The sequence below is a fragment of the Miscanthus floridulus genome, chromosome 6, assembly GCF_019320115.1.
Source record: "Miscanthus floridulus cultivar M001 chromosome 6, ASM1932011v1, whole genome shotgun sequence".
Taxonomy (NCBI): domain Eukaryota; kingdom Viridiplantae; phylum Streptophyta; class Magnoliopsida; order Poales; family Poaceae; genus Miscanthus; species Miscanthus floridulus.
Window position 1 is genome coordinate 125,863,193 of NC_089585.1, and position 11,807 is coordinate 125,874,999.

Below are 11,807 nucleotides of genomic sequence, written 5' to 3' on the forward strand. Positions count from 1 at the left end.
TTCTGGTGGGCTCAGACGGAATCCTCGTTACCTTATCGCTAGATGTTATCTTTTAATATTCCGTTATTTATCATTCCGCACTCTGTATTTGGTATTGTAATAATGTACTTTTTAAGAAAACTCTAATGTATGAGATGGACTTGTGTTATAACTCGTTCTCATTATTGGATCCTTCGAAAAAATGTGGATCTTTCGGGTTCTCCCTCGGGGTGTGCCCGACAGACACTGCTTGCTGTAGTTGCTTTCGGGGTGCTTAGTGTCTGGTGGAAGACGAGCGCCTCCGTAAGTACGCTATTTCGGGCGGTTCTGCCACAGTTGGTACCAGAGCCAATAATGTTCACGAGTTTCCCCACTCTTTTCAAAAACTAAAAATTTGACCAACAAAAATTTTGCGAAAAGTAGGATGTGATTAAGTTAAGTTATATAAGTATAAACCCTAGCTATATGGTCTATCTAGGATAGTGGCACTGGTTTTATCTAATCAGTTTCTGTAGGTACACTGACTTACATTGCGTAAGAAATCGCTTAGAATATGGAAAGTGAGTGTGCGATGTGCCAAAAATTTTACGAATGCCGCTATATTCTGGCTTGAGTGAACGTATAGGTCGAAGCATGCATCAGGATAATAGCATCTTACTTGAACTAAAATTCCCCTTCACGTATAAGTGAGTAGTAAATTGGTAGGACTAACTAAATGAATGCTTTAATAAATGTGCTGTCATCTCTTTAATCCCTGGATTCTGATCGGGAAGGTGTTCTAATGGATGGTTCATCTCTCTTACAGGTGAATCTGAGGTCCAGACACGGGAGCACCAGTTCAGGAGTAGCCAACGAGGGCCAAGGTGACAGTGCTCGGGCCTTTGAGCGTGGCAACGGGGGAGCTCAGGAGGTTCCACCTCTAGTTTCTCATCCTTTCTCGCCGCCGCCGCCGCCTCCGCTGATGTCCCCTGCAGAGATCATGGTGAAGTTGTTGGCTGCTCATCGGGAGTCAGCCGCTGCTCGTCAGGAGACAGCTCGTGCCATGGAGATTATGGCATAGGCCGTCGCGGGCCTTGCCCATGGAGGCCCCAGGGGCAACGGTGGGAATGGGGGTGGTGCTCGCCATCCTGAGGGACAGTCCTCTTATCAGGACTTCCTCAAGACCCACCCGCCCATGTTCACACCATCGGATGAGCCTTTAGAGGCAGAGCACTGGCTTCACACTCTAGAGCAGAAGTTTCGGCTGCTCGGAGTGGCCAATGAGCAGAAGGTGCACTTTGCGTCCCAGTAGCTTTTGGGGTCGACAGGTGCCTGGTGGGAAACTTTCTAGGCCGTGAAACTGCCGGATCATCCAGCAACATGGCAGGAGTTCTCCACCGCCTTCCATGAGTTCTTCATCCCTGCTGGTGTTATCAACCAGAAGGTGACCAAGTTCCTGGAGCTACACCAGGGGAGCAGGATGGTGATGGAGTATGTGACCCAGTTTAACCACTTGGCTCAGTATGCTGGTAGTCAGGTGGATACAGATGACAAGAAGAGGGACCGCTTCTTTCGTGGTCTCACTCCTTCCCTTCAGGAGAAGCTGCATCTAGGGAACTATCAGACCTTTGGGGCTCTAATGAATGCTGCTATTGCTCTTGAGGGTTTTCGGCGGGCATCGTAGGCGGATTGGAAGAGGAAGTGGGTGGTAGCTGGATCCTCCAGCCACCCTCATACACAGAAGGTACAAATTGTTAGGTGGGGGCCCTATCAACCATCCGGTGGGTCTCAGTTCCGGTCACCCCAGTAGACGTTGCAGACTTCCTCTACTCAGTACAAGGCACCTCTATAGTAGGTGTAGCCTCAGTAGACTTAGAGACAGCAGGTCCCACCTCATCAGGGGTTCAGGAACAAGCCTGGTGCTTGTTTCAAGTGTGGCAAGGATGGCCACTATGCCAGGAAGTGTCCTCAGCAGTAGGCAACTCAGTCATCTCAGCCGTCTACAAATTCTAGGCTTATTAAGAGGACTATCATCAAGAGGAAGGTGCCCAACAGATCTAGTTAGGTGCACTTCATGGATGCTCAGCAGGTTGTGCAGCAGGAGACAATTATGGCTGGTATGTTTACCATCGACTCTCATCCAGCTTTGGTGTTGTTTGATTCTGGTACATCGCATTCCTTTATGAGCATGGGGTTTGTAGAGCGGCATAACTTATCACTATTGGCTATACTGTATGCCTATAAGATCCATACTGCGGGTTCTCAGATGTTCATCAATACCCACACGGATACAGTAAGTTTGGTATTAGCCACCCACACTTATTGTCTATAGTTCATGATAATGCCTAGGCAAGGCATTGATTCTATTCTTGGAATGAACTGGTTGTGGGTGTATGGGGTAGTATTGGATATGAAGAGAAGAAGTGTGGAGTTATGGCTTCCTTCTTTGGAGGATATGATGTCTCTCATCATACCTTCAGAACCAGTCTTACCTGTTGCTGCCCATGCTGAAGCCGTCCCTGATCTTACCTCCATTCCAGTAGCATGTGAGTTCCCAGATGTTTTCCCTGAAGATCTTCCTGGATTGCCACCAGACCATGAGGTAGAATTCTCCATTGAGCTTGAGCCTAGTACTGCTCCTATCTCTAGACGCCCATACCGCATGGCTCCGAGAGAACTAGTAGAAATGAAGAAGCAACTGGAAGAGTTGATGGACAAAGGTTTCATCTGCCCAAGTTCTTCACCATGGGGTTGTCTAGCTATTTTCGTAAAGAAGGATGGTACTCTATGGATGTGTGTGGATTACCGCTCCCTCAATGCATTAACAGTTAAGAACAAGTATTCTTTGCCCCACATAGATACTTTGTTTGATCAGTTAGCTGGTGCCAAGGTGTTCTCGAAGATAGATCTCTGATCAGGCTATCATCAAATCAAGATCAGGCCACCTAGGAGCAAGAGAGCTACATATTAAAGCATTACCCCCGTCTCCTCTCTAGGTCGGATAGTTAGTTGTTGCGCCAAATGTACTCCCTACCTCTTTCTCACACTAGGCACATGAAATCTCAGGTCGAGATTTTGTTTTAGGGGGGTAGATTTATAACACCCTGGTGTTACATTGTAATGCTTTGCTAAAACATTTCACAAGCATCATAATTATGTGCATGTGTGTATAGCATAAATTATAAATCAAAGTTCGATTCTTGAAACAATCATATGAAACATGAGACAAGGGTTATGTTTCATATAATACTATTTAGTATTCTGATCGAATGGTTGTTGAAATAAAAGTGCTATAGAACGTTTGGCTAACGGTGATGAATTGTGTGCGGTCACAGACCAGGATAGCTGGTTAGAACATCGAGTAGGCCGGATTTGGGGTTCAACGCGAAACCATTCAGAACGACGTCCATTCGCATGGGCAGGGAAGTAGGTCGACGAAGCTAACTTTGGCTAGTTTTGTAGACCGATTGGCTTAGGAAATCGTGCAATGTCACTGCTTTGATTGATAGCTAGATGTACCCTCTTGCGCATCGAGCGATTAGTTTAGCGTTTGGAGCACGGCATACACGTTTTCTACTTGCTTCAGAAAGCGTGCACAGCACGTAGATGTGCCTGGGCACGGTCACCACCCACTGGCTTGCCAGCGCCCACAGCCACGCAAGCCATGACCATGGCCGTGCAGGCCGCGCTCACCGTCACGCCAGCTGCGTCCCACCTCAGTGCCAGTGCTTGCGCGTGGTTCGGCACGGCACGCTAGGTTTGCCTGCCACCGCTGCTGCTTGCCTGCCATCACTGTTGCTCACCGGCCGTCGCTGCTGACCCACACTGTGCGCCGAGGTGCAGTCCTCGTCCTCATGCCACCATGATGTTGACGCGCGCTGACCCTGTGTCTGTGCCTTGGCCGTTGCTGCCCGCTGGCGTGTGCCACCTCGCCAGCTGTTGTGCTACGCCTAGGCCACCGACCAACCTTGCCGCGCCATGCCCTGCTCTGCACTGCCTTGGCCGGGAGCACGCCGAGCCCGCGCTACACGCTTCCTGTCGCCCCGCCGGTTCTATGTCCGTTGACATCATGTTGGCTGCTCGTGCGCTGGGCGATAGCCTGCCCTATCGTTTTTGCGCTGCCTCATTTCTCTAGCGCTGCCCAACGCGATGGCGCCATACCACGCTCGTCGCCTTGCCACAGTGGCCATGCAGATGGCCATCTGGGGTATGTCCCGCCTATCCCGTTGTTTCGTAGTGGTGATGTTGGCCCATCCATTGACGCCGCAGACGAACCAAGCCAAGCCATGACCTCCCCTGCCCCGCTGTCTCCATGGCCACCGAGACGATTCTTCTCAATTCGCCGTGACTGTAGCATTAGACTCCAATTCGGCTTAGGCTTAGCTTTGTTAGGTGCTATGGCAGAACCTCCTAAGAAATTGGGCCCATGTGCACCTATCGTTGTCTTAACAGACCTCGGATAGCGTTCACGAGTTCCCAACAACTCAACAGGTCTGTCGGGTGTCCTCAGGAAACCCAAATCATCCATGATTCTCTTTTTCAAACAGGATCCCAATCACAGATACTACAGATTACAATAGTTTATTCAAATATATACATCAGAGTAAAGATAGCGGAAGTCTTAAGATAACTTAGTTTACAAACCAGTTGTTTTCAAACTTACAATACCATAAGTGTCATACAACCATAGTAGCGGGATAATATTACATTAACATTATTTATCATACAAACTAGTGCCTTGTCCAAAGGCCATTCATTATTCCTCATCGTCATTGACTTCAAACACAGACATGCAGCAGGGACCAAAACAAGCCTGTGCATGCGACTCACCTGCAACAAGGGTTAACAAACCCTGAGTACAAAGGTACTCAACAAGACTAACCCGACGTAACAGGGGTTGAAAGACTTTAAAGATGCAGGTGTTGGGACAAGGTAAGGATGTAGCAAGATTCAAAAGTTCTTTGCCAAAAGCTTACTATTCTTATTCTATTTTCAAGTTTTACCCCTAAGTTCTTCTTTAAGTTCATTATCTCAACTAAATGTACATTTCCCATATTCCATTCCTTCTCATTCCATTCTTTTCTCATATTTTAGTAATTCACCAGTCCTGCATTGCTTCTGTAATAAATTGAGTCTCCATATCCGCGGAGCACCGGCAATTCGAATTGATTCAAGTCCCAGCTAGGGATTCCTTATCACACGACATATGTAGAACTTAATCTTGCATATATCAACCTCGCTACCGGATCCTCCTATACTAAGCCGTCTCCACGCCACCCGAGAGCACAGCACACCTCAAATCCGACCACATTCTAGCCACAAGGGTACACGCTACTCCCACCATCTCTCCACTCCCAGTGCGTGGGCATTCGTCTTAGCATCGAATTAGCTGAAGTAGGCTTACCAAAGTATGTGACCAGTACTACAAAGTGTCTCGTTCAGAAGATCCACAATGAGTGGCCATTAAACGACATAGCCGGCAACATTACCCAAAATTCAAGATAAGTCACCCGACTAGTCTCTAGTTCATTCAACCTTCTTTCTTTCTTTGGCCAGTATGCCATCTTTGATTGTATCAAACTTTTATTTTGAAAGCCTATCATAAAGCATACTAAGCATTCTATGCCTTTGTAAAAGAAAACATCTTCAAGGATGGTAAACAACTAACAAGGTAGGTAATGCATCAAGTAGGTAACATTTGAATTAAACAACTTAATGCAATAAGTAACATAAGTGATAAACTTTTCAAAATAAACAAGGTAATGGTTTATTGCTTAAACTGGGGCTTGCCTTCATTGACGACCTCGGGTTCCGGATCTGTACCACAAATATCAAATCCCATGACAGTCGGGGATTCTTCCAGAACTTGATCAACTAGAATCATTTCACTCTTGGGTTCTACACGAAATAATAACATATGCTTTAACATGATGATAATGTAAACATGATGCTTTCACGGTACATGAAATGTAAAAACACCCCGAATACGATTTTCCTTCACGGTACAGTTGTAAGCCAACAAAACCAACCTGCAATCCTACCGTCAAGAACCACACATGTAACTTGACCAAACTGATCTTGAAACTCTACTAGTCACAAAACATGACCAACACAAGATTCAACACTAATCAAACACTTAGGGTTTGCTTTTATTTATTTTTGAATTAATTTGGAAATAAGCCCAAAAATGAACTTGTTCCAAATGACCTCAAAATTTTATGTAAGCTTCCTTATGTCAAATTAGTGTACCAAAACAAATTTCATAATTTTTGGAATTATACAGTGGCCTACAAAAATCATGGAAATTGCATTTATTAATTAATGGACTGAATATTTGAACTTTAAAAATTTATTCAAATTTCAAGTTTCAAATTTTTAAACCATACAAGAGCATGTAGTTGAGACGGCGGCGTCGGGAAAACAGAGGGAAGGAAGAAAATCCAGCGACATCGTCTGGGCCTTATAGCTCGGCCAGGAGCGCGCGGACTCGACAAGCAGCGTGCTCCCCGTGCCAGCGTGAAGCCAAGGGTGGTCGCAGGCGCGCCTAGAAGGCCAGAGAAAGGACACCGGCGGTGAGGCGGTGGCGTCCTATGTTTATCTTGATTTTTGAAATATTTATAGTTTTGCCACTGCGTCTATTTTTCAAATTACTCACAAATTTTCTAAAAAAGTTGAAAATCTCCAAAAATGAAAGTTGCTCAACTTTTCAAATTCTACAACTTTGCTTCAAGGAACATTTTCAAATTCTGCCTCCATTTTAAAATTTGAATTTGGGGTGCATTTGAGCATTTGAATCATTTCAAAATTACTTTAACTTGATTTTTGTCCAGTAACATGGCCCATTAGGGTTATTTGAGTCAAATGACACATGGACTCACATGATCACATGAAATTTGACCCTTGTGGTCATGATCTTTATTTAGGGTTTTGAATCACATCACATAAAATAACAACATTATGAAATAAACCTTATTTAGTGAATGCATTCAAAATTTTCTACTTTATGAATGCTTTGCAATGCATATGATGACATGTCAAATTTTAGTGCTAGGTCAAAACACCAGAGGTGTTGCAACCCTTCCCCCTTAAAGAAATCTCGTCCCGAGATTTAAAACCTAAGGCTAAGTAATGGAAAAGGAAATGTGTCAAGCTAACACATCATAACTTTATTCAAAAGGCTAGTGAGGGGGTTTTCCATTCTGTTGACAAATGAGACAAGTTGCAATATAGACAAGGTATTGCAACTAGATAGAAGCGAAGAAGTCAGGAAAGTTTTCTTCTAAGTAATCATCGGACTCCCAAGTAGCTTCATCTTCAGTGTGTTGATTCCATTGTACTTTGTAGAACTTGATTGTACATTTGTGAGTGACTCGATCTTTCTGATCTAAGACTCTAATGGGGTACTCAGCATAAGTCAAATCAGGTTCTAGTTCTACATCACCAAAGTCGATTACTTGGTCAGGTACTTGAAGACACTTCTTTAACTGAGATACATGAAAGATATCATGCACCGCTGACATGTGATCTGGTAGCTTGACGCGATAGGCGACCGGTCCACATCATTGTTGGATCTAAAAAGGGCCGACATAATGGGGTGCCAACTTTCCCCGAATCCCAAAACGATGAACTCCTTTCATCGGCGATACCTTGAGGTAGACATGATCTCCCACTTTGAATTCTAGCGGTCGTCTCCTCTTATCAGCATAACTTTTTTGTCGGGATTGAGCTACCTTCATATTGGCTTGTATGAGTTTAACTTTCTCTTCAGCTTCCTTGACCACATCCGGTCCAAAGAACCAACGTTCTCCAGCTTCTGACCAATTTAAAGGTGTCTGGCATCTACGGCCATACGGTGCTTCAAATGGTGCCATTTTAATGCTCTCTTGATGGCTATTGTTATATGAGAATTCAGCTAAGGGAAGGCATTCATCCCATTTAGCACCATAGGAAAGGACACATGCTCTTACAATATCTTCAAGAATTTGATTTACCCATTCAGTCTGTCCATCAGTTTGCGGATGATAAGCAGAACTACAGATAAGTTTGGTTCCTAAAGACTCATGTAGACTTTTCCAAAACTTGGATATGAACAATGACCCTCTGTCAGAGACAATGGTCTTGGGTGCCCCATGCAGACTGAAGATTCTACCAAGATACAGCTTTGCATACTGTTCTGCTCAATATTTATCTCTGACCGGTAAGAAATGAGCTATCTTAGTTAGGCGATCAACAATAACCCATATTGAATTGTAGCATACAGATGTCCTAGGCAATCCCATGATAAAGTCCATACAAATATCTTCCCACTTCTAGGATGGAACTGGCAGTGAATGTAATGGACCTACAGTCTTCATATGAACCACTTTGACTCTCTGACAAATATCACACTTGGCCACATATTGAGCTATTTCTATTTTCATTTTGGTCCACCAATACCTCTTTCTCAGATCATGATACATTTTGTTGCTACCCGGATGAATGGAGTATCTTGTAGAATGAGCTTCATCAAGAATCTGCTTTCGTAGCTCTAGATTTTTGGGTACTACCAATCTATCCTTGAACCATACAACATCTGATTCATCAATCTTGAAACATGTTGGTTTTCTAGATCTAACTTTATCCTTGATATGGGCTATGCCCTTACTTTTCCGTTGAGCATCAATGATCTGATCTTTGATAGTGGACTCAACTGCAATATTGGACAGGGAACCTTGTTCTATGATTTGTAAATTCAGAAGCTCCATCTCTTGACACAATGTTCATTGCATAGGTTCTACAATCAGACAATGACAATGACTCTTGCGACTCAGGGCATCGGCAACCACATTAGCCTTGCCCGGATGATAATGCACTTCTAAGTCATAATCTTTAATAAGTTCTAACCATCTTCTTTGCCTCATATTCAACTCTGACTGAGTAAAGATGTATTTCAAGCTTTTGTGATCCGTATAGATATGACAGATATTGCCCAATAAATAATGTCACCAAATCTTGAGTGCATGAACAACAGCGGCTAATTCAAGATCATGGGTAGGATAATGTTCTTCATGCTTCTTGAGTTGTCTGGAAGCGTATGCTATGACTCTGTCTTCTTGCATCAGAACACAGCCAATACCAATTCCAGATGCATCACAATAGATATCAAATGGCCTCTCAATATCTGGTCATGATAATACTGGTGCAGTTGTCAGCAATTTCTTCAATGTCTGAAAGGCCTTATCACATTCTGTTGACCATACAAACTTAGTTTGATTTTCAGCAGTCTAGTAATTGGCTTTGTAATTCTAGAGAAGTCAGGGATATACCGACGATAATACCCTGCCAACCCCAGAAAACTACGAACTTGATGAACAGTGGTAGGTGCTTTCTAGTTAAGGACTTCTTCTACCTTGCTCGGATCAACAGCTATTCCACCAGCAGATAGCACATGACCTAGAAATTGTACTTCCTCCAACCAAAATGCACATTTACTGAATTTGGCATATAGTTGACGATCTCTTAATCTTTGTAGAACAATACAGAGATATTCCACATGTTCCTCTTTGCTCTTAGAATAGATAAGAATGTCATCAATGAACACCACGACAAACTTATCCAACTTAGGCATGAAAACTGAGTTCATCAAGTACATGAAATGAGCTAGGGCATTGGTCAGCCCAAAAGACATGACTAGATACTCATATAGACCATATCGGATAGTAAACGCTGTCTTCGGCACATCTTCTCGTCTGATCTTAATCTGGTGATAGCCTGATCTCAAGTCTATCTTCGAGAACACCTTAGCTCCTGCAAGTTGATCAAAAAGCAAATTAATTTGGGGTAAGGGGTATTTGTTCTTTATGGTGACTTCATTTAACGGACGATAGTCAACACATAACCTTAAGGTTTGGTCCTTCTTCTTCACGAAGATAGCAGGACATCCCCAAGGTGATGAACTGGGTTGAATGAAACCCTTGTCTAACAACTCCTGTAGTTGCATTTTTAATTCTGCTAGTTCTTTGGGTGGCATCCTATATGCTCTTCTAGACACTGGTGCTGTTCCTAGTTTTAGATCAATTCTAAACTCTACCTCTCAGTCTGGTGGCAGACCAGGCAGATCATCGGGAAAGACATCCGTAAACTCAATACCACTAAAATTTTCTCGGCTTCTTCAATAATAGTTGCACAGACTATTTCCACTGTACTCTTAGGAAAGGGAAGTGGGTTTTGCTGTCAGGTGCATTTACCCTTATGGTTCTACGCAGGACATGTATGATAGCCTCGTGTTGGGTTAACCAGTTCATACCAAGGATCACATCTATATCTGGATCCTTTAATATCAGCATATTGGTAGGGAACTCATAACCTCCCAAATCAATAGGTACATGCTGAACTACCTCCCTTGTATAGATTCGTCCCCCGGGCGACTATATATGATACGGTTCTTTTGTTTCCCCAATAGCTATCCCATGCTTCACAATAAATGTATGATTGATGAATGTATGGGATGCACCAGAATCAAATAAGATAATTGCAGGATGCTTAGCAATAGGAAACATACCCATCATTACTGGTTCTCCTTCTGAAATAGATTCCACCTGAGTATAGAAGACCCTTCCAGTTTTCTTCTCAGCCTGACCCTTCTGACTATTCTGAGCATTACCCTTGTACTGATTTTGAGCTTGAGTAACAGGGGCTTTGGGTGCATCAGGATTATTCTTCCTAGGATATGGACATTCTCACGAAAAGTGTCCGGGTTTACCACAATTATAGCATGGATAATTGTGATTTCGGGGAGTAGCATTGCGGTTTGCATTATTTGTATTATTTTGCTGCTACGGTGCTTGATGAGGATAAGGCATATTAGTTGTAGGGCGAATAAAGATTTGCTGCCTACCTTGGCCTTGTTGTGGGCGGAATGGTGCACGGCCATGATTCTGAGGATGGTAGACTATCTTTTGACGCTTTCCACTCGACGATCCGAAAGCAGATATTTTCTTTTTCTTCGCCTCCTTGTGTCGGCGGTAATTCTTCTCCGAAGTGATAGCAATGTTGATTGTCTCATGATAAGTTGTGTTACCATAAGTTGCCATCATGGTCTGAAGTTTAGTGTTCAGGCCTCTAAGAAAATGATTCTTCTTCTTCCTGTCAGTATTCATATACTCTATAGTATACTGCGACAGGTGATTGAAGCGCCCAACATAATGCATCATCGGGTGCTCCCCTTGTGTCGACGAAATATGGTCGGCAGTCTACCTAGGGGTATGCCCAAGGTAGTAGATTGTCGGCAGACAGGTGTGCAAGCCACAAACAAGACGGTGATGCAAGACAGACATGAGGTTTTATCTAGGTTCGGCCACCAAGAAGTCGTAATACCTACGTCCTACGTCTGATTGTATTGCTGTATGTCAATGAGAAATGTTTTTTAGAGGGGTCCCCTACCCGCCTTATATAGTCCGGAGGGCAGGGTTATAGATCTAGAAACTAATCCTAGTCAGTTACAATTGCCATAGGTGACCGGATAAGGATTCCTATTCTAACCGACCAAGATCTTGCTTGATCACCAAATCTGTCTTGACTCCTTGCGCGGGACTCCAAATAGGTTGGTCAGGCCACGCGTCATCTTTTGGTGGACCGGACCCACCAATCTGGGCTGGCCCAATCTTAGCCGTAAGGGTATAGGGGTTAATACCCCCACAACTAGTCCCCGAGCACCATGTATTATGCTGTGACACACCATTTTAACCTTCTCCAAATAGTAAAGCTTGAGTCCTTGACATTTCTGACCACCGTTATCACCGGAGAAGTAGGTTGTCCGAAGAATGTATGGTGCTCTTAAGAAAAAAGAAAAAGATTTCCATCCTGTGAAG